This window comes from Malania oleifera, chromosome 1 (genome assembly GCF_029873635.1).
Source record: "Malania oleifera isolate guangnan ecotype guangnan chromosome 1, ASM2987363v1, whole genome shotgun sequence".
NCBI classification, from domain to species: Eukaryota; Viridiplantae; Streptophyta; class Magnoliopsida; order Santalales; family Ximeniaceae; genus Malania; species Malania oleifera.
Genome location: NC_080417.1, coordinates 79,696,749 through 79,721,680, shown reverse-complemented (window position 1 = coordinate 79,721,680; position 24,932 = coordinate 79,696,749).

Genomic DNA, 24,932 nt, shown 5'->3' with positions numbered 1-24,932 from the left:
TTACTCCAAAACAGTTTGAATATATCTTTACTTGAGAGTTTTGGTTAAGTAGGGATTTGTGTGTTGAAGCAAATCATCCATAAAACGATTGTATCGTTTTTCATACATTCATGAGTTTTAAGTTATATCATATGTTAATGTATTAGAAAATTGAATTGTACTCACCAGCTTTTGTTAGAAGCATTGTTTTGAGTGTTGTTTCCCAGATTCTATTGTATACATGGTTCAGTGTGTGAACCGGTGTGTGAGGAGAGAGCTATATCTCTTGTAAACAGCGGAGTAGGAGGAAGTTGTGCCTCTTATAAGCAGCGGATTGTAAGGGAAACTCCGTCCCACTTTAAGGAGTAGGGTTTTAGTGAATCCTTGAGTGGTTGCTCAAGGCGAGGACGTAGGCCAAGTCGGCTGAACCTTGTAAAACTGCATTTTTCCTCTCTCTTGCCTTCACTCTTTATTTTCAACATTGCATTTAAATTGTGTATATTACATGCACAGATTGAATAGCTGTACACATACATAATTGAGTAACAAGAAATTGTTGATAAATTTATAAGAAGAGTTTAAAAGGTAACTAAGTACCTTAGAATTTTTTAAATAACCAATTCACCCCACCTCTTGGGATTACACCTAATTCAACATTTGGTATCAGAGTGAGTTTACATAGACTTGATAGTTAATTTGTAAAATGATCACATGGCATACATCAGTGTAACTCCATTCAGTGAGGGACACTCATCCACTAGAACACCTATTTTCTGTGGTGTAAACTACACCTATTGGAAACGTAGGATGAGCATATATCTATTGAACGTAGATTGGAAGGTTTGGAAAATTGTGATTAAGGGAAATCACATTCCCATGAAAGTAATTGATAAGATTGATGTACTTAAAACTGAAGATGAATATACTGAAGAGGATTGGAAGTCAGTTCAAATTAATGCCACTGCCATGAATATACTTTTCTATGCATTAGATGTCAATGAATTTAATAGGGTAATAGCATGTAACTCAACTAAAGAAATTTGGAAAAAATTAGAAGTTACATATGAAGGCACTAAGGAAGTCAAGGATAGTAGGATAGACATGCTCACTAGTGAATATGAAGCATTTAAAATGAGGGTTAATAAATCCATACAATCCATGTACACTAGATTTACACACATCATTAACTCATTAAATGCTCTTGGAAAAACTTACCCTACTTATAAGTTGATCAGGAAAATACTGAGGGGATTACCTGCAGTGTGGGAGGAGAAAGCTACGACAATAGCTAAAGGGAGAAATCTCAAGGAGATGTTGGTGGATGAACTCATAGGATCACTCATCACCTATGAGCTGGCAATTAACAAGAGAAAAAATGACCAAAGCAAAGCTAAGAAGGTCACTGCACTTAAGGCATCATCAAGCTATTCAAGTGAAGGAAGCGATTTCAAAATAGATGATAACATGGCCTTGCTAACAAAGAAGTTCGGGAAGTTCTTGAAGAAGAAATAAAAGTTCAACAGAAAATTCTGAAACTCTAAATTGGAAAGAGGAGATCATAGCATGAAGAAAAAGAAGGAGGATCCACCAACATGCTACAACTGCCGAGAAGTTGGATACATCAAGCCTAACTACCCCAAGCTCATAAAAACTTCAAAGAAAAAGAAGAAGGCACTGAAGGTTGGCTAAGATACACACAACACTAGCAGTTTAGAAACTGAATCAAGTGACAACGAAGTTGCCAATCTGTGTCTAATGGCACATGATGATCTTGAGGTACAATCATCTTTTTCATCATCTTCATACTATTCTAGTTAATTTGAAAATGAAAATGATATGATTTTATATGATGAACTGAAACAAGATTACCTGTACACTATTAAAATGTTTGAGAAAAAAACAAAGAAAATTTCTGAGTTGAAAAGTAAAGTCAAAGAACTTTCAAATCTAGTTAAACACCAAAATGAATCCCATGCATCTTTTATAAAAGATAAATATTTGAAAATTGAGGAGTTAGAAAAGGACTTGAAAGATAAATTTGAAATTATCTATAAATTTACTAAAGGACAAAACAATTTTGAAAAGCTCTTAGGATCTCAAAGAAATTCTCTAGAAAAAGAAGGGCTCTGTTTTAATGGTAAAAAAAATACAAAGAAAAGACATCTTTACATGGGGTATTTTACAAAAGAATCAAAGTCATTTGTTCCAACTAAGAATCATTATAAATATACTACATGCTTTAAATGTAGAAGGTTGGGTCACATACAATTTGTTTGTCCTTTCAAAAATAAAGATGTAAAAATTAAGAAAGTATGGAAGGTCAAAGGTCAATCTAGCACTAACCCTCCTAGACCCAAGACAATCTGGGTACCAAAGCTAGTAGTTTAATTGTGTCTTGTAGATTTGCTTAAGATCCGCATCCTCAAAACATAGATGATATATGGACAACGGATGCTCACGCCACATGACTAGGGATAAAGCAAAATCACATCCATCATACTCAAGGATGAAGGGTTTGTTACTTTTGGAGATAATGCTAAGGGAAGGATCATAGGTGTTGTAGACACCCTATTTTTGCCCTAGCCGAATAGACAAAGGAGTCCCTTCTCATTATATTATTATTATTATTACCTTATTTTTATTATTATTATTTTATTATTATTTTCTTATAATTATTTGTATTATTTATTATTGTTCATTACTAGTATTATAATTAGTGTTACTTTACTATTATTTTGCTAGCATTTTTATTATCCTTATTATTATTATTTTTCATTTTTTATTACTAGTACTTTTATTATCTTTTACTTTACTATACTTATTTTTATTTTTCATTTATTTTTTTGTTTTTGATATATCATTATTATTATTATTATTACTTTTTGTATTATTACTCTATTTTTATTAGTATTATTATTATTATTATTACTATTTTACTGATAATATCTTTATTATTTTTATTCTTACCATAATTATTTATTATTATTTACTATTAATAGTAGTATTATTTTTATTATTATTATCTTATGGATACTTATATTATTATGATAATAATTATTATTATTATTATTATTTCCTTTTTCATTATTACCATACGAATAAAAGAATAAAAAAAAGAAAAAGAAAAAGAAAATCAAAAAAGGGGAGTTGTTTTAGGGTTTTTGAGATTTTTTTATATAATGGCAAAGAGGGGACAGCCAAAGGGGGGGCGGCACTGCACAACACAGCTGGGGAGGCCATTCTAAAAAAAAACCTAGCCTCTCCATTCTTTCCCTCAGCCGCACGGAGGCTCTTGCAGCTCTGCCCTCATCGCACTCTCCCTTTCTCTCTTGGGTCTCTCTCTTTCTTTCTCCATTCTCTCGCAGCAGCCTTGCACCATCTCCCTCTCTCCCATTCTCCCACGCACACAACCCTCTCTGACCATCCTCTAGAATCCCATCCAGCCGAGCCCCTCCATCTCACTATCCCACGACCGACATCCTCCATCCACGAGCTTCTCTATCACACCCGGCCTCCGCCACAAGCCAGATAGCCGCTGCCAACCCCATTCGAACACACCAAACAATAGCAGCTCTCGCTTCTTCGACAGCAACAACTGTCAACCACCACTGACACCGGAAGAATTCTCTCCGTCATCGCAGCTCAAACGCCGTCGCCTCTCCGTTCGTCATCCATCTCACAGCCACCCGAGACCTCTCCAGCAGCACGCCTCTGTCCCGAGAATACAGCAGACTCTCTTCACACCGCCAGCAGCGGCGGCCATCAGCACTAGCTCCAGCTCCAGCCGAGGCTGTCTCCGGCCTCTCCAGCAGCCACGACCAGCCACCACCTAGCAGAGCCACTCTTGCAGCAGCCGTGAACTCCCCCTGCAACTCTGGCGAACCAACAGCTCCTTAGCCAGCCCCTGTTTCTGCAACCAACCGAAGGTCAGGCAGCCACGCCCCACCTGCTGCAACTCCGACGGGATCCCTTTATAAGTCCTTGTACCCATGAACACTATTTCTCACACACACACAATACACATATATATGTATATATTTATTAGTGTTAATATATATATATACACATATATTGGTTTTGTTTGGGATTTTAATACTTAAAGTTTAAATTTTTTATATATTTGCATCTATATGTATATACTATATTAACCATATTAGTATTATTATACGTATATTATTGATAGTAATATTGTTATTATTTATATATTATGTTATTAAATTGTTTTGTATATCATTATTAATAATGTTATTATATTGTTTGTGTATTACCATTAATAGTATTATTATATGATTTGTATAATATGTCTAATATTGTCATCACATTATAGGTGTATTGTTATTATTAGTATTATATGATTTATATATCATTATTAGTAATATTATTATATAGTTGGTTTATTAATATTAGCATTATTATTGTATTAGTATTAGTATTACGTAGTTTGTATATTATTATTAATTACATGATTGCGTTATTCTTATGTTACTGGTTTGTATATTACTATTAGTAAAATTACGGTATGGTTTGGATGTTATTAATATATTAATTATCATATTGATTTTATTAGTATTAGTATTCTATTGTTTGCATATGGTTGGTATTATTATTATGTAGATTGTTTTATTATTGTTATATGCTATTATTGGGTTTATTATGTAGATTGTTTCATTATTATGTTTAGGTTTATATTGTTGATTTGCATATATTATATATTGGTTACGGTTAGCATGTTGATATATCTAGTAATATTGTGTTTAGTATTTTAGTGTATTTGGCATGTTAGTTTTAAGGTATGTTCAATATTATAATGGATATTACATATTATATATTTATTACTATCATATTTGTAGTATTTTAATGTACACAATATCATTTATCTTGGTAACCTTAGTATTTTGGGAGTAAGTTATTATATTGTATATTAGGGTATATTTAAAATTGCTGCATTACTACTATATATTCTTAACATTGTCTATCATGTTTTGATTTTTTGTATTCTCATATTTTGATTTATTGTATCTTGATGTACTTTTAGGGTTGAAATTGCTTCCATACAAATTATGTACTTAGGGTTTTGGTCATTATTGTACTCACTTTGTTTTTAATATTTGTATAGTTAGGGTTGTGTATTAATTTTGGCAACCATTTTGTATTTATTATTTTTAGCAATACCTTGTTTCCATAATTTCATTATTTATTTACTTGTGCATAGGTTTCCATGTTTTAATTTGAATTTTGATTTATCTTTTTTTTATCAATTATTTCCATATGGGTGTAAAGGTACTTATAGGATGTTAGGGGTGTATACCATTAGGAAGATTATTATTATTACCTTGTATTTATAGTGTATTATTATTATTATCATGTGTGAAATTATTATGTTACCATTATGATATTTAGAATATGTATTTATTGTTAATATGTGCGTATTAATATTATTTATTATTGTCATTATGGGATTACTACTATTAATATTAATATCATTATTATTATTATCATTAGTACCATTATTATTATTTTTACTATTGTTATTTGTTATTATTATTATTGTTATTATTATTATGTTCATTATTATAATGATTATTATTATTTTATTTTATTATATATATATTTTATTATTTATTAAATATTTTTTATTTTTATAATCCCTATGATTTTATTGCGGGGGTATGAGCCTTTGGGCATCATGTACCCTAAGCTCTGAGGGAATATATGTATATATTTATTTATTTATTTATTTTTCCTATGTATTTATAAACTCATAAAAGGAGTAATTTAAAGAATTATTAGATTAACTTAGGGATAATTTCAAATTAATTAGGTACCGTTTGTAAGAACGGGCGCGTAGGGGGTGCTCGTACCTTCCCCTCGTGTAACGGAACTCACGAGCTTAACTCTGGTAATGTAGACCTATTTTACCCCTAATGGGGCAGTTATCACGTGTTCTAACCATACTAAAGGTTAGTGGCGACTCCGACATTCCATGTTTTTCCATGAAAATATTAAAATGATTTTAATTTCGCGCCCGGGGCACACGCGCTCCGGGGATGTCGCGACAGCTTGGCGACTCCGCTGGGGACTTAGAAAGTCGAGCCATTAATTAATTAGAAATTATCCCATGTTCTAATTTAATAAATCTTTTAATTACTCCTTATTTTGTGAATATTGTAATTTGTAAGTAACTTTGATGAATTGTAGATATTTTACTTCCATAATTTGTAAATAACCTTAATTGATTGAAAATATCTTGTTTCCTAATTTTTTTTGAATACTAATTGTAGATATTTTATTTTCCAAATATTCTGAATAAGCATATTAATTGTAGATATTTTGAAGAAGCATATTAATTACCGATATTTTGTAGACTAATCGTAAATATTTTGTTTCCTTATTCTTTTGTTTCCAAATTTTTTGTGAATAAACATATTAATTGCATATATTGTGTTTCCTTATCTTTTGAATATATATATATATATATATATATATATATATATATTAATGGTAGATATCTTGTTCCCATATTATTTATAGTATGTGAATAAATGTGGGATAGCGGGATTAGGTTAAATTTAAATTTACACACTTTCACGCTTTATACCCGAGCTTTCCTTACTAGGATTAGATAGGAGTGTAATAGCGTCAGTCCCTTCGTGGCAGAGCTTGATGGGACCCGCGAACCACTCCACTCAGTACGGGTTTTATCCGAACCCCAATGGGGGAGGATGGAATTCCAAAATGGGGACCTTTTGTCAATAGGGTTAGAGCCTATCCACACATACTTGTATATAGTTTTCCTTAACTAGGATAGTGCCATGACGAACCCTGTATATACATACCTACCCTAGGTTGGGACATCCTTATCCCCATACCGTCTATTGTATATATGCTGTGAGATACCTTGTATTATACCATGCATGCTGCATCCATTTTAGACTTACATACTACTTAGCCAGTATTCTAAAAAAGCCCAATAATGAGACCATGGCCCATCCTTGAAAAAAAAAAAAAAAAATGAAGCACTTGGCCCAAACATTTTAAAAATATGGGTCGGCCCAACCCTTTTCAAACCAATTCTTTAAAAACAAATCTTGGGCCTAACCTTTTCCTAAGCAAAAACTCGGCGCATGCCTAAGTTTCAAAAAAGAGACAAACCCAGATTTCAAAAGAGGACTTCAACCCCATTGCCTAAAAATTTGGGCCAACATTTTTTCAAGTAATCCAAGCCCAATTCCTTTTCAACTAGGGCCTTAACCCATCATGAAATAGCTCGAAGCCTATATTTTAAAATACTTGAGGCCCAAGTGCACACTAAAGTCCACAAGTCCACATTGAATGAATCCAATGGGTTGACTAGCCTGGGTCAACCCCAACCTCAGAACATAATTTGATCCTTTATAGAATCTAAGGTACATGGACCATCATCAAGGAAATGAATGGGTAAGGGAGAAATTGAATTGAAATCGTGGCCCATCAATGGTCATGTTAATCTTGACCCGTTTCATTAGTGGGATTTTTCTAGAATTCTAGTTAAGTAGTAATTTAGGAAATTGTATTCATGCACTTCATTTCATACATAGTCATGCACGATAGGCTGCATGCACATTTATATCTTTGTTTGTATATGTAAGTGCACTAGTTGCATTCATGCATAAACACCTATTGCATACCCTAATCATGCATCAAAACGCTTTCACTCATGCAGTACATAATTGTGCATTCATGGTTCTGAAAAAGGAAATTTTTTGGTTTTCAGTTCCTAATCAAAGAGGTGGTTTGAGTAATATAAAGCAATAATTGAGACCACCACGCATCAGTACAATACCAGGCGAAGAGCGAGAGAAATGAGTGAACAATTGGAAAATAGAGTCCCTGGGTCTAGAACAAGGACAAGAAGAGATAAATGACAAAATAAGTAAGGTTCTGAAGTTACTGATGAACAAGGGAAAGGCAGTGCATGTTGATACCGAAGTAGATGTGGACCCTGCTCATCCCCCAGGGCTCACCCCAGATCATGGACAAACATCAATTCCACCGCCTGGTGTCATAGGGGGTCCACCGCCAAATATGCCTCCTTTCATCCCTGCTATGCCAGCACAGGGGTTCCCAGTAGTAGGAACTCCTCCATTAGTACCTTCTGATATGGGGATCAGTAAATCCGAGGCTGAGCATCGCTGTGACGTATTAGAAGAGCGCTTAAAAGCAATGGAAGGTTCTAATACTTTCGATTCAGTTAATCCAAATGACCTTTGCTTGGTGCCTAAAGTCACCCTGCTGCCAAAGTTTAAAATGCTAGACTTTGAAAAGTTTGACGGGACCCGGTGCCTTCGAACACATTTAGTGATGTACTGCCAAGCAATGGCCGCGTACTCAGACGATGAAAAACTAATGATGCATTGCTTTCAAAGCAGTTTGACTGGGTCCGCTATGCGTTGGTACATTCAGTAAGATAAGGCTCGGGTCCGCACTTGGAAGGACTTGGCCAATGCCTTTGTTACTCACTACCGCCATGTGACAGAAATGGCGCCTGATCGGATGATGCTACAAGAAATGGAGAAGAAATCCACTGAAACATTCAGAGAATATGCTTACAGGTGGAGAGATATGTCAATCCAAGTGGACCCCCCAGTGAGTGACCGAGAGGCCATCTCCTTGTTCGTGAGCACATTAAAAGACCCTTACCGCACGCACCTTCAGGGAGCAACTCCCCACGATTTTATGGATATTGTGGCTGCGGGAGAAAGAATTGAAGGCGATATCAAGGCAGGCCTAGTTAAGGATAGCGGCACAGAAACTGATTTAGGCAAAAGGTGGAGTAATAGGAAGAAGGAGGAAGAGGTGCAAATGATACAGGGGCAGTTTAATTGGAAGAATCAGTATGCCAGAGGTGGGAACCAATGGCCCAATAGAAACTCTGGTTTTGAGCCCATGGTAAATCAAACGATGCATACAGGGACAAGGCCCCAGATTGTTCACTCTGGTCCACCGAATCAGCAAGCACAAGATAGTAATGTGACTAGAAACTTCCGAAGGGTGGACCCCATTCCCATGACATATGCCGAATTATTTCCTCAGCTGCGGGAAAGGGGGATGGTGTCTGCAATCCCTGGGATGCCCATTGCGAACCCTCCTCCACAGTGGTATGATCCTAGGGTTCGTTGTGAGTACCATGCTAACTCTCCCGGTCATACTATTAACCGTTGTTGGGCTTTCAAGCATAAGGTGCAATCGTTAAGAGATGCAGGATGGTTAGCTTTTGATAACAAGCAATCGGGAGCCCAGGGGAATCCTTTGCCCAAACAAGAGGAAGGAAGTAGTTGACATATCCAGGAGGTTCCCAAATCAATGGTTTCAGTCATTATCCGCCGAGGCTAAAGTGATGGAGTACCGAACTTTTGACTATCTAATCCTTTTCAGTTGATGTTCTTTTGTTTTCCATTATTATTTGCTTTTCGTAATCCATGGACGCCTGTGTCTCGGAATAGTTTCTATATTCAATAAAATGAATTATGCATTTCGTTATCTCACTTGCATCATGAGTCCCATTGCCAAATTATGTTTGCTTATGTTTCATGCCGGAATAGGGAAAGTAATATTACCAGTGTTCATGAGCTAGAAAGAGATGTTGAAGGATGAAACAATCATTGAATTCAGACTTTATGAAGAAGTTTTTTTTACTTTCCAAGGAATTCAACGAGGTGGCTGCACTGTTTTGATAAATTAATCACTCATGTTTTGATCAAATGATGGATGGCCCTCTTTGGCTGACCAGTTATCCCTAAAAGAACCCAAACAATGATTTACCATTTGTTAACCAAATTGAGCCTGAATGTTAAACTAGCTTTTTCTTAAAAGTCAGATTACCAAAAATCCAACCTGGGTTTGGGTCCCTTAGCGTTTGGCAAATCATTTGAGACAATAGTCATTACCAAAAGGATGGCAGGCCATTGTTTTGCTACCCAAAAGAAAGTCAAAGAAGAAATCCCTTGCAAACCCTTTTTGAGCCTGAAAGATTCATTTCTTGATTAACCCGTCAAAGGATCACACCCCACACTGGGGCAGTTTTTAAAAGATTGGTCCCAATTGAAGTTCAAATGAAAATGAAGTCAAGATTCCTTTATAAAAGGAAAAGTTAAAGTTGCAGTAAAAGAAGGAAAAGAAGATTAAAAAGGAAAGAAAAAAAAAAAAAAAAAAAAAGGAGGAAGAAGAAATAAAATAAGGGACTTACTACATATGTGATCTTTGACCAAATTACCCTTGATGAAATTGATGATTTTGAGTCTTATGTAACTCCTTTCTTCTTTAACCCATATTCTTAGCCTACATTACGGTCCAAATGAAAGTCCTGACCAGATTGGTATACATTGTTGTCTTAAATGATTTGTCAGACTCAATGCTGGGTCTGAACTACGTAATGGCCTGATCCTGAAAAGGCACGTAGGCAGCTTGTTTAAATAACAAGTTCGGTCAACATCTTACAAAGTGCCTCAAATCAAACTAAGGGCATAAAACATCATTTGGGGTGATATTTTTTAGCCTTAGTTTCCCTTTTATTCTAAAGTCCTACATCCTTAAGCCTGCGTTTCGTCCCGAGTCTTAAAGACCATCTTGAGATCAAAGCATGGGTTGATGAAACAAGGGCAGTTGAAGAGAAGGACAGTCATCTAGGCTGGGAAATCAACGTTATACGACTTTTGAATACTGGTATGAATTTTTCCCTATGATAACATTAAAACATGGTAAAACATTTATTTTGTGTGGATGGCCTTTTGATTTAGCAAGTTGATGTCATAGTTGCATAATCATGTCTCTTTCCTTAAAATCACAAAAAAAAAAAAAAAAGAATCCTTCTTATTCTTTAGAGCATTAAAAGAGGATGGATAGTCAAAGAGTTTCAGAATCACCAGAAATTTCTATGAAGGAGAACCTTGTGGAGAAAGAGCAGTCAAACTGGGGCAAATGTTATGTCAAGTTCAAAAGGAATCCAACAATAGAGTTAAGATCGGTGGCAGATGAATTTAACTGGGGCAAATTCTGAGTTGAGTCTCAGTAGGTCCCATTCAAGCACTTTCTTATCGGATTGGAATAGGAAATCAAAGTCAAGATCAGCTGTAGGTCCATTCAACTGGGGCAGATTTTGTGATTTTTGAGTTGAGCCAATCACTTTCATGACTGGAGGAATAAAGAACATTAAGCCAAGATCAGTTACAGATCCATTCAAATATGGCGAGTTTCATGTGGAGACTAAAGATGAGGTCATTGATCACAAGTGCATTAGGAGAAAAGATTCATGCATTGTCATGCATTACCCCAAATTTCATGCATTGTCATACATTTCATGCATTACCTAGATTTCATATATTGCCATGCATTCCATGCACTACCATTCATCTCATGCATTGTCATGCATTTCATGCATTGCCTGCATTTCATGCATTGTCATTCATTACATGCATTACCAACATTTCATGTATTACCATACATCTTATGCATCGCCCTGCATTACATATATTATCATGCATCTCATGCATTATCATGCATTTCACGCCTTACCATACATCTCATGCATCGCCATTGTGTGTTTCGTACATTACACAAAAAAATAAAAAATAAAAAATGCATACATATAATCACAAGTTAGTAACATGCATATCAATAGCAACATATCATTGCATTATAAGTTAGCAACATGCATACATATAGCAGCATATCATTGCATTCTAGCATCACAAGTAGCAATAGAGCACTCTTCACACTTGTCTTAAGCTTTGGAACGATTATTTGACATCCTTGATGGAGAGATTTCAGTTGTGTTGGGGTAACTGACCCCAAGCACACATTGGTTTACTTGGAAAACTAGGGCAAGTTAACCCCAGACACACGTTGATTTATTTTGAACGGGGGCAACAGATCCCAAAGATAGGGGATTCATTCATTGACATTCGGATTTTACCCCAAGTGCATTTTCCAAATAGAGTAACAACTTTCCCGACTTTGCTTTCACACCTTGTTATTCGTTGAGGTGGCTGGATCATCGTATCCCTACGGTTTAGATTCTTACATTCAAAGCAAGCCATCATTGTGTCCCATGGCTGAATCATCGTGTCCCTACGGCTCGGATTCTTACATTCGAAGCAAGCCATCATTGTGTCCCACGGCTGGATCATCGTATCCCTACGGCTCGGATTCTTACATTCGAAGCAAGCCACCATTGTGTCCCATGGCTAGATCATCGTGTCCCTACGGCTCGGATTCTTACATTCGAAGCAAGCCATCATTGTGTCCCATGGCTGGATCATCGTGTCCCTACGGCTCGGATTCTTACATTCGAAGCAAGCCATCATTGTGTCCCATGGCTGGATCATCGTGTCCCTACGGCTCGGATTCTTACATTCGAAGCAAGCCATCATTGTGTCCCATGGCTAGATCATCGTGTCCCTATGGCTCGGATTCTTATATTCGAAGCAAGCCATCATTGTGCCCCATGGCTGGATCATCGTGTCCCTACGGCTCAGATTCTTACATTCGAAGCAAGCCATCATTGTGTCCCATGGCTGGATCATCGTGTCCCTACAGCTCGGATTCTTACATTCGAAGCAAGCCATCATTGTGTCCCATGGCTGGATCATCGTGTCCCTACGGCTCGGATTCTTATATTCGAAGCAAGCCATCATTGTGTCCCATGGCTGGATCATCGTGTCCCTACGGCTCGGATTCTTACATTCGAAGCAAGCCATCATTGTGTCCCATGGCTGGATCATCGTGTCCCTACGGCTCGGATTCTTACATTCGAAGCAAGCCATCATTGTGTCCCGTGGCTGGATCATCGTGTCCCTACGGCTCGGATTCTTACATTCGAAGCAAGCCATCATTGTGTCCCATGGCTGGATCATCGTGTCCCTACAGCTCGGATTCTTACATTCGAAGCAAGCCATCATTGTGTCCCATGGCTGGATCATCGTGTCCCTACGGCTCGGATTCTTACATTCGAAGCAAGCCATCATTGTGTCCCATGGCTGGATCATCGTGTCCCTACGGCTCGGATTCTTACATTCGAAGCAAGCCATCATTGTGTCCCATGGCTAGATCATCGTGTCCCTATGGCTCGGATTCTTATATTCGAAGCAAGCCATCATTGTGCCCCATGGCTGGATCATCGTGTCCCTACGGCTCAGATTCTTACATTCGAAGCAAGCCATCATTGTGTCCCGTGGCTGGATCATCGTGTCCCTACGGCTCGGATTCTTACATTCGAAGCAAGCCATCATTGTGTCCCATGGCTGGATCATCGTATACCTACGGCTCGGATTCTTACATTCGAAGCAAACCATCATTGTGTCCCATGGCTGGATCATCGTGTCCCTACGGCTCGGATTCTTACATTCGCAGCAAGCCATCCCTGTGTACCTCAACTTGGATTCTTACGTTCAGTGCAGATCGTCTCTGGTTGGCAGAAATAACAACTCTTGATTAACCTGAAAAGCCATAGGTAGTTGAATGGCTTGGCTAAAATAAGTGTCTTTTATCTTTGCAGGCTTGTTGCTACAAAAACGTAGGAGAGTTCTTATCGTTCCATTGAAGCAACTAAGCCTACAAAGAGGGGCAGCTGTAGACACCCTATTTTTGCCCTAGCTGAATAGAACAAAGGAGTCCCTTCTCATTATATTATTATTATTATTACCTTATTTTTATTATTATTATTTTATTATTATTTTCTTATTAATTATTTGTATTATTTATTATTGTTCATTATTAGTATTATAATTAGTGTTACTTTACTATTATTTTGCTAGCATTTTTATTATCCTTATTATTATTATTTTTCATTTTTTATTACTAGTACTTTTATTATCTTTTACTTTACTATACTTATTTTTATTTTTCATTTATTTTGTTGTTTTTGATATATTATTATTATTATTATTATTATTATTATTATTATTATTATTATTATTACTTTTTGTATTATTACTCTATTTTTATTAGTATTATTATTATTATTATTATTATTATTATTATTATTATTATTATTTTACTGATAATATCTTTATTATTTTTATTCTTACCATAATTATTTATTATTATTTTCTATTAATAGTAGTATTATTTTTATTATTATTATCTTATGGATACTTATATTATTATGATAATTATTATTATTATTATTATTATTATTATTATTATTTCATTTTTCATTATTACCATAAGAATAAAAGAATAAAAAAAAAAGAAAAAGAAAAAGAAAATCAAAAAAGGGAAGTTGTTTTAGGGTTTTTGAGATTTTTTTATATAATGGCAAAGAGGGGACAGCCAAAGGGGGGGCGGCACTGCACAACACAGCCGGGGAGACCATTCTAAAAAAAAAACCTAGCCTCTCCATTCTTTCCCTCAGCCGCACGGAGGCTCTTGCAGCTTCGCCCTCATCGCTCTCTCCCTTTCTCTCTTGGGTCTCTCTCTCTCTTTCTCCATTCTCTCGCAGCAGCCTTGCACCATCTCCCTCTCTCCCATTCTCCCACGCACACAACCCTCTCTGACCATCCTCTAGAATCCCATCCAGCCGAGCCCCTCCATCTCACTGTCCCACGACCGACATCCTCCATCCACGAGCTTCTCTGTCACACTAGGCCTCTGCCACAAGCCAGATAGCCGCTGCCAACCCCATTCGAACACACCAAACAGTAGCAGCTCTCGCTTCTTCAACGACAACAACTGTCAACCACCACTCACGCCGGAAGAATTCTCTCCTTCATCGCCGCTCAGACGCCGTCGCCTCTCCGTTCGTCATCCATCTCACAGCCATCTGAGACCTCACCAGCAGCACGCCTCTGTCCCGAGAATACAGCAGACTCTTTTCACGCCGCCAGCAGCGGCGGCCATCAGCACCAGCTCCAGCCCCAGCCGAGGCTGTCTTCGGCCTCTCCAGCAGCCACGGCCAGCCACCACCCAGCAGAGCCACTCTTGCAGCAGCCGTGAACTCCCCCTGCAACTCTGGCGAACCAGCAACTCCTTGGCCAGCCCCTGTTTCTGCAACCAACCGAAGGTCCGGCAGCCATGCCCCATCTGCTGCAACTCCGACGGGATCCCTCTGTAAGTCCCTGCAAGTCCCTGTACCCATGAACACTATTTCTCACACACACACAATACACATATATATTTATATATTTATTAGTGTTAATATATGTATACACATATATTGGTTTTGTTTGGGATTTTAATACTTAAAGTTTAAATTTTTTATATATTTGCATCTATATGTATATACTATATTAACCATATTAGTATTATTATACGTATATTATTGATAGTAATATTGTTATTATTTATATATTATGTTATTAAATTGTTTTGTATATCATTATTAATAATGTTATTATATTGTTTGTGTATTACCATTAATAGTATTATTATATGATTTGTATAATATTTCTAATATTGTCAGCACATTATAGGTGTATTGTTATTATTAGTATTATATGATTTATATATCATTATTAGTAATATTATTATAAAGTTGGTTTATTAATATTAGCATTATTATTGTATTAGTATTAGTATTACGTAGTTTGTATATTATTATTAATTACATGATTGTGTTATTCTTATGTTACTGGTTTGTATATTACTATTAGTAAAATTACGGTATGGTTTGGATGTTATTAATATATTAATTATCATATTGATTTTATTAGTATTAGTATTCTATTGTTTGCATATGTTTGGTATTATTATTATGTAGATTGTTTTATTATTGTTATATGCTATTATTGGGTTTATTATGTAGATTGTTTCATTATTATGTTTAGGTTTATATAGTTGATTTGCATATATTATATATTGGTTACGGTTAGCATGTTGATATATCTAGTAATATTGTGTTTAGTATTTTAGTGTATTTGGCATGTTAGTTTTAAGGTATGTTCAATATTATAATGGATATTACATATTATATATTTATTACTATCATATTTGTAGTATTTTAATGTACACAATATCATTTATCTTGGTAACCTTAGTATTTTGGGAGTAGGTTATTATATTGTATATTAGGGTATATTTAAAATTGCTGCATTACTACTATATATTCTTAACATTGTCTATCATGTTTTGATTTTTTGTATTCTCATATTTTGATTTATTGTATCTTGATGTACTTTTAGGGTTGAAATTGCTTCCATACAAATTATGTACTTAGGGTTTTGGTCATTATTGTACTCACTTTGTATTTAATATTTGTATAGTTAGGGTTGTGTATTAATTTTGGCAACCATTTTGTATTTATTATTTTTAGCAATACCTTGTTTCCATAATTTCATTATTTCTTTACTCGTGCATAGGTTTCCATGTTTTAATTTGAATTTTGGTTTATCTTTTTTTTATCAATTATTTCCATATGGGTGTAAAGGTACTTATAGGATGTTAGGGGTGTATACCATTAGGAAGATTATTATTATTACCTTGTATTTATAGTGTATTATTATTATTATCATGTGTGAAATTATTATGTTACCATTATGATATTTAGAATATGTATTTATTGTTAATATGTGCGTATTAATATTATTTATTATTGTCATTATGGGATTACTACTATTAATATTAATATTATTATTATTATTATCATTAGTACCATTATTATTATTTTTACTATTGTTATTTATTATTATTATTATTATTGTTATTATTATTATGTTCATTATTATAATGATTATTATTATTTTATTTTATTATATATATTTTTTATTATTTATTAAATATTTTTTATTTTTATAATCCCTATGATTTTATTGCGGGGGTATGAGCCTTTGGGCATCACGTACCCTAAGCTCTGAGGGAATATATGTATATATTTATTTATTTATTTATTTTCCCTATGTATTTATAAACTCATAAAAGGAGTAATTTAAAGAATTATTAGATTAACTTAGGGACAATTTCAAATTAATTAGGTACCGTTCGTAAGAACGGGCGCGTATGGGGTGCTCGTACCTTCCCCTCGTGTAACCGAACTCCTGAGCCTAACTCTGGTAATGTAGACCTATTTTACCCCTAACGGGGCAGTTATCACATGTTCTAACCACACTAAAGGTTAGTGGTGACTCCGACATTCCATGTTTTTCCATGAAAATATTAAAATGATTTTAATTTCGCTGCCCGGGGCACACGCCCTCCCGGGACGTCGCGACAGGTGTCGGTAAAGTCGGTAATGATTCCTCACTCATTATAGATGATGTTTTATTAGTTGAAGGTTTGAAGCATAATTTATTGAGCATAAGTCAACTATGTGATGAAGGCTACAAAGTATCATTTGAACATGACAAGTGCATAGTTGAACACAAAACTGATAATAAGATATTGTTCATTGCTAAGCGTCATGAAAAAGTATATACCACAAGATTTGATAACTTAACTTCATAGAGTGTGACATGCTTATCTGCAATGAATGAAATAAGTTGGATTTGGCATAGAAGACTAGGACACGCAAACATGGATTTAATCTCAAAACTAGTTAAGAAAGAATTAGTTAAGGGACTACCTAAGACTAAATTTGTGAAAGATAAAATTTGTGATGCATGCCAACTAGGAAAAAAAGCAAGAACAAGCTTTAAGAAGAAGAAAGAGATCTCCACTACTAGGCCACTTCAAATGCTATACTTAGACTCATTTGGACCAAACCAAATTCAGAGTGTAGGAGGAAAATCATACGCTTTTGTCATAGTTGATGATTTTTCAAGATACACATGGGTACTATTCTTAGGTCATAAATATGAAGCATGTGAAAAATTTATAAACCTGTGCAAGAAAGTACAAAATGAAAAGGGATACACAATTACCAAAATTCGAAGTGATAGGGGTAGAAAATTTAAAAATCAAGGCATGGAAGACTATTGTAATTCATTAGGAACTGCCCATAATTTTTTAGCTCTTAGAACACCACAATAGAATGGTGTAGTTGAAAGGAAGAATAGGTCTATTCAAGAAATGGCCAAAACTATGCTTAACGAACATAAATTACCTAAATACTTCTGGGCCGAGGCAGTGAATATCGCCTGCTATGTTCTAAATAGAGTTCTGATTAGACCATCACTTAATAAGACTCCTTACGAATTATGAAATGGCCATAGACTAAACATATCATATTTTCATGTCTTTGGCTGTAAGTGTTTTGTGCTTAGAGACAATGAGCATCTAGTAAAGTTTGATGTGAAATCAGATGAAGGTATCTTCTTGGGATATGCTTTAGATAGTAAAGCCTATAGAGTGTATAACAAACAAACATTGACGGTCATAGAATCTATTTATGTAGTGTTCGATGAGTCAAATCCCTTCTCTAAAAGAACTGATGAAGATGAAATTGAATTAAATAAGGAACTAGAAGAACTATTAATTGAGAATGATTTAGAAAAGAAAAATGAACTTAAAGAACCATCCATTGAAATTGATCAAACTACAAATGAGGTTAATGAACCACCTAGAGAATGGAAATACATAAAGAATCATCCCATAGATCAAATAATAGGTGAACTATTACGTTGAGTATCCACTTGCTCCTCTTTTAGGAACATGATGAATCATTTTGCAGTTCTATCTCAAGAAGAACCTAAGAATGTGAATGAAGCTATAGAGGATGAATCTTGGGTGCTGTCCATGCAAGAAGAATTAAATCAATTTGAAAGAAATAAAGTATGGGCTTTAGTTTGTAGACTAGAGGATAAGTCAATCATAGGGACCAAATGGATATATAAGAGTAAGAAAGATGAACATGGAGCAGTTTTGAGAAATAAAACTAGATTAGTAGCTCAGGGATATAATCAATAAGAAGGTATAGATTTTGAAGAAACATTTGCCCCTATAGTTAGGATGGAAGCCATACGAATGTTATTAGCATATGCAGCTTTTAAGGATTTTAAGTTATATCAAATAGATGTCAAAAGCGCATTTTTAAATGGCTACATAAATGAAGAAGTGTATGTAGAACAACCCCTAGGTTTTGAAAATCACAAGAATCCAGATCATGTTTATAGACTGGCGAAAGCCTTGTATGGTTTAAAGCAAGCTCCTAGAGCTTGGTATGAAAGGTTAAGCGGTTTTCTATTAGAAAAATGGATTTATAAGAGGAAAGATAGATACAACCCTGTTCATAAAGGCTAAGAAAGATGATATTCTCCTAGTACAAGTATATGTAGATGACATCATCTTTTCCACTATAGATAAAGAATTGTGTAATGAATTTGCCAATACCATGCAAAATGAATTTGAGATGAGCATGATGGGTGAACTAAATTTCTTCCTAGGACTTCAGATCAAACAAGAAAATCATGGAATATTCATAAATCAAACAAAGTTTAACATGGAAGACGGAAAAATACTAGGTACACCTATGAGCACTTCATTGAAATTAGACAAAGATGAATAAGGTATATCTGTAGACGTCAAGATATATCGTGGAATGATAGGTAGCTTGTTATACCTGACTGCCAATAGGCTAGATATAATGTTTAGCGTATGTTTGTGTGCAAGATTTCAATCTACTCCAAAAGAGTCTCATGTGCTAGCTATTAAACGGATACTTAGATATTTGATAGGAACTGTGGACATTGGGTTATGGTATCCTAAGTACACATAATTTGAAATTCTTAGTTATTCAGATGCTGATTTTGCAGGTAGCAAAGTAGATAGGAAGAGCATTAGTGGTACTTGTCATTTCTTAGGACACTCCTTGGTCTCTTGGTTTTCTAAGAAACAAAATTCAGTCGCTCTTTCCATAGCTGAAGTTGAATACATAGTGGCAGGTAGTTGTTGTGCTCAAACGCTTTACATGAAGCAACAACTGAAGGATTTTGGATTAAGTTATGAAACAATCCACATGAGATGCGATAATACGAGTGCAATAAATATCTCAAAGAATCCTATATTACATTCACGAACTAAGCATATAGAAATATGACATCACTTTTTTCGTGACCATGTACAAAAAGGGGATGTAAGACTAGAATTTATATGCACGGATGAACAATGGGCAGATATACTCACGAAACCACTTGCGGAGGATAGGTTTATCTAAATTAGATGTGAATTAGGTCTCATGCATAGTCTGGAGGTTGCTTAGAATCATGTTAGATGATATAATTAAGGGGGAGCAACACCACTTAATAATCATCACTTGGTATTTGCATTACTCAATATTTGGTATCAACAATTGGACACATTTCAAAATCGTAAGATTTCTAAGGGGAGAAGAACATAAAGGTATGTTTATTCATGATTTATTTGTTTACACCTTTTTGTTGATGTCAAGAGGGGGAGAAAAATCAGGAGCAAAAATGATAACACACAAAAATAAAATCAGAAGCAAAGAAAAATTGTTCGAGAGCAAAAATTGTTCTTGCAGTTATGCAAAGGGTGAGATATACAAAAAGGGAAAAATCTAGCATTTTCATCATGAGCATATTTCATATCTCATTTGGATTCAAGCTAAATATTGTGTATATGAATATGAGCGTATTGTCATTTACTGATTATTTGATGCATTGATTGAGGGGGAGCCTTGTTAGGTGTAACCCAATATATATTTTTGCTCATGCATTTGTCATCATCAAAAAGGGGGAGATTGTTAACTCTATGAGTCCAATTCTGTTTTGATAATGACAAATCACTTGAGCACGGAAAGATAATGAGTCATGGAAGCCATAAAGTAAAGCTGATACATTTTGGAAAGCACCATGGAACTCAAAGAGTACGAGAATCAAGATGCAAGTGGCAACGTTCAAGAATATTTTGGGAATGGATATTTAGAACTTATGTACTTACATTTTTGTATGATTTAATTTGAGGCTCAATATAACTTAGAATAATTTTAGGATTCATGCGTTTCATGTATATCATTAGAAAACTCTCATGGATTTAGAAATGTTCTTAAAATCATGAAAAATATGTTTTATAAAAGACACAAGAAAAGGAGGAACACATAATTTTAAATAAAAAAAGAAAATTTGAGAAGAAGAGGATTTCGGTAGCCTAAAGTCAACCTCAGGCGCTTGAAGAATTTCTTCGGTAGCCTGAAGATTAAGTTTGGTAGCTTGAAGAATTAAATGGGAAAGACAGAACCTGATAGGTACTTCGGTCTCCTGACCCTAGAACCTCAGGCGCTTGAAGTTGTCACTTCAGAAGCCTGAACCCCACTTTGGTTGCCTGAACCTGCGAGAAACTTAAAATTTAGATTTTGATTAAAAAGACTCGCGAGCTATTTTATTGATCCAATGACTGAGATCAATCCTAAGGGTAATATACTATATATTCTGAATATCTAAACCCTAGAACACAGGCTAGAAACACAAGAAAGAGAAGAACGCACCTTGTTGCAAGAACGTTGAAAATTTACTCCTAGTGCTATACGATTGCCTACACTTCAATCTCTATCCTTCAAGCTTCGGCAAATCAAATCAAATTTTCAAAGGGAACTTGTTTACTCTACTGTACTTCAATCTAGTATTGAGGTTTGATCTTTCAATTTATTAGTCTTGTGAACTTTTCATCTCATCTCATTGCTTGTTCTTGACTAGTACTGAAAAGTTTTGATCTTGAGTGTGCCTATTCGTACAAAAATTGATTTTTGAAGAGATCATTACTTGAGAAAGTTTATCTAACTTGGTAGAATGAATTTTGATTCAAGAGCATATAAGTATACATATATTTTTCAAAGAGCTAATTATTGAAAAACCTAGTTTGATTAAAAGGGTGAACTTGAAAGTACCTATACATCTACATAGTTATTTAAACAAGATCGTTATTTGATTTATGGTGTGTGATTGATTGGAAGGTTTGATTCAAGTGTGTGTTTTCTAGAAGGATTTATCTTTTAGATATATTAGAACTTGATTAAATATCCTTGGTACTTATAACTATATTTTTAATTGAGGGATATTTTTTGAAAATTAATATACTCAGTTTGTGATTGAGTACATGAAATAAAACTTTGTGATTTTGATCGAGTTGATATTCAAGACAAAGTTTTTGCTTACTAGTTCACTTCAAATATAGTTGTGCATTGTTGCAAAGTGAACCAAGAACCCTAGTTTACTCCAAAATAGTTTGAATATATCTTTACTTGAGAGTTTTGGTTAAGTAGGGATTTGTGTGTTGAAGCATATCATACATAAAATGATTGTATCATTTTTCATACATTCATGAGCTTCAAGTTATATCATATGTTAATGTATTAGGAAATTGAATTGTACTCACCAGCTTTTGTTAGAAGCATTGTTTTGAGTGTTATTTTGCATATTCTATTGTATACACGGCTCGGTGTGTGAACCGGTGTGTTAGAAGAGAGTTGTATCTCTTGTAAGCAATGGAGTAGGAGGAAGTTATGCCTTTTGTAAGTATCGGATTGTAAGGGAAGCTCCATCCCACTTTAAGGAGCAGGTTTTTAGTGAATCCTTGAGTGGTTGCTCAAGGCAAGGACGTAGGCCAAGTCGGCTGAACCTCGTAAAACTGCGTTTGTCCTCTCTTCCCTTCACTCTTTATTTTCAGCATTGCATTTAAATTGTGTATATTGCATGCATAAATTGAATAGCCGTACACATACATAATTGAGTAACAATAAGTTGGTGATAAATTTACAAGAAGAGTTTAAGAGGTAACTAAGTGCCTTAGAATTTTTTAAATACCCAATTCATGCCCCCTCTTGGGATTACACCTAATTCAACAAAACACAACATTGAAAAATAAGAATGAAGGTATAATGATAGAGTTAGAATCCCTTAGAACTGCTGAAAGAGAAAAGGATTCAAGGATCAAGAAAATAGAAAGTAAGAATGAAGCTATAATAAAAGAATTAGAAGCTAAAAATCTTCTTGAAAAATAAAAAGGCTTGTAAATCAAAGAATTATAATGCAAGAATGAAAAAATGATAGAAGACCTTCGATCCCTGTCCTCTACGATGTATGAGAAAGATATATATATTTCTGAATTAGAGGATAAAATAAGAAAATTATCTCAAGAATTAGAGAAATCATTAAAGAAGGTCGACAAGAATAAATAGATAGAGACAAATGATCTCAAAAATCAAATTGAAGATAAATTTATAACTTCACAAAAGGAAAAGCAAACTTTGACAAAATGATAGGCATACAAAGGATGACCTTAAATAAAGAAGGTATTGGATTTAATGGGGTTGAGAATAAAAAGAAAAAGAATCTTTACATGAGTTATTTTTCGAAAACATCCAAAAATTATGTCAGCACATTTTCTAATGCCTACACTAACACCATATGCTATCAATGTAAGAAAAAGGGACATATAAAGTTTGAATGTCCATTTAAGAGGAAAGATGTAAAGAGTAAACAAGTTTGGAAAATTATGGAAACATCATTTATTAAACCAACCGGACCCAAGAAAGTATGGGTACCAAGATGAAAAACTAGTTCATAAATGACAAGCTCCATAGATTAAGTCATTCCCCTTTAAAATTGAGAAAGTAACCTAATTCATGATCAACAAACGAACTAGTTGAAATAGAAAAACTTAAAGATGAGTTTAAGAGCTTATTATAACAAACCCAAATAACATTGTTGGCCAAAATCATGGGCTGATTTTACAAGGCATGACTTAAGAAAAATATTAAGAAAATATCAAATTGAGCTTATTACATAAGTACCTTGATTAAGAAAAAGATATTTGAGAATGAAAGCCTATATGCTACATGCTTACATGCCTATATGATATGCTATACGCTACATGTGTATGACTTGACTTGACTTAACTTATATTGGTAATTTATGGCTTACTATGTTGAAAATTTGAGCATGAGATTATTGAGAATAAGCATGAATTTTGGTATGAGATTAATTTTGACCATGCATGCTATTGATGAATCACATGAATAAACTTACTGCTCTTTATATTGATATCTATGAGCTATGAAAGATATAATAGTTATATAGGTATCCATAAGTTATGCATGATGTGATATTGACTTTAGTATCTATAAAATACTTTGGTATCCATGAATATTTTAATTGATATCAAAATTTTAAACCTCACTTGGTATTACGATTTAAAAGTTAAATTTGTTTTTGAGCATGATAAGTATGATTATATGTATAAGCATGGTATGACATTGATGATATTAGCATGATATTGATATTTGATACATGATGTGAATCAATGTTTTGAAACATGAGATGATAAAAGCATAATTGGTAAAAAAAATGAATGTATTTAATTTAGGGGGAGTGTTATGACTTATTGCTTATATTATAATCGTTTCTCTATTAATCAATTGATATCAGGAATTCAATTTTAAATAGGTATCATAAAATAAAAAATTGGTATCTTGAATATTGTCGAAGGGAAAGAGTTGTTAGTAAAGATGTTATAACTCATATACATGACTATTAAAACACACTACACATGCATTATTGAAAAATAATAAATTGAGTGTGTGCATATGCATATTTGATGATATGCTTAGAATATGATTTTATTTGAACTTAATCAATTTTTATTTTTTTTTATCTTTCTGATTGATGTCAAAAGGGGGAGAAGTTTTAAGCAAAAATTAAGCGTAGTATTGCAAAAATTGAGCATGAATATAATATATCAAATGGAGGAGAAGTACTTGATATTGATTGATAAACTTGAACTTAATGAAGTGATGAGCATGATTGTAAAAGAGTTTTCAAAATTAATATTGATCTTGCAAATATTGTTAAGATGATGCTTATTGAAAGGGGGAGTCTTTTTAAGGCTCACTACAATTTTTGCTTCTTGTTTGTCATCATCAAAAATGGGAAGTTTGTTGGCCTTACAAGGCTTAACATCTTGCTTTGATGCTAACATACAAGTAGAACTTAACATGCTTTGTTTAGTGATGTATTTTTAGGACTCAATGATGAATGCAAGGTTAAAGAATTCATTAAAGCTTATATTCCATAGTAGGATGATTATATCAAGCT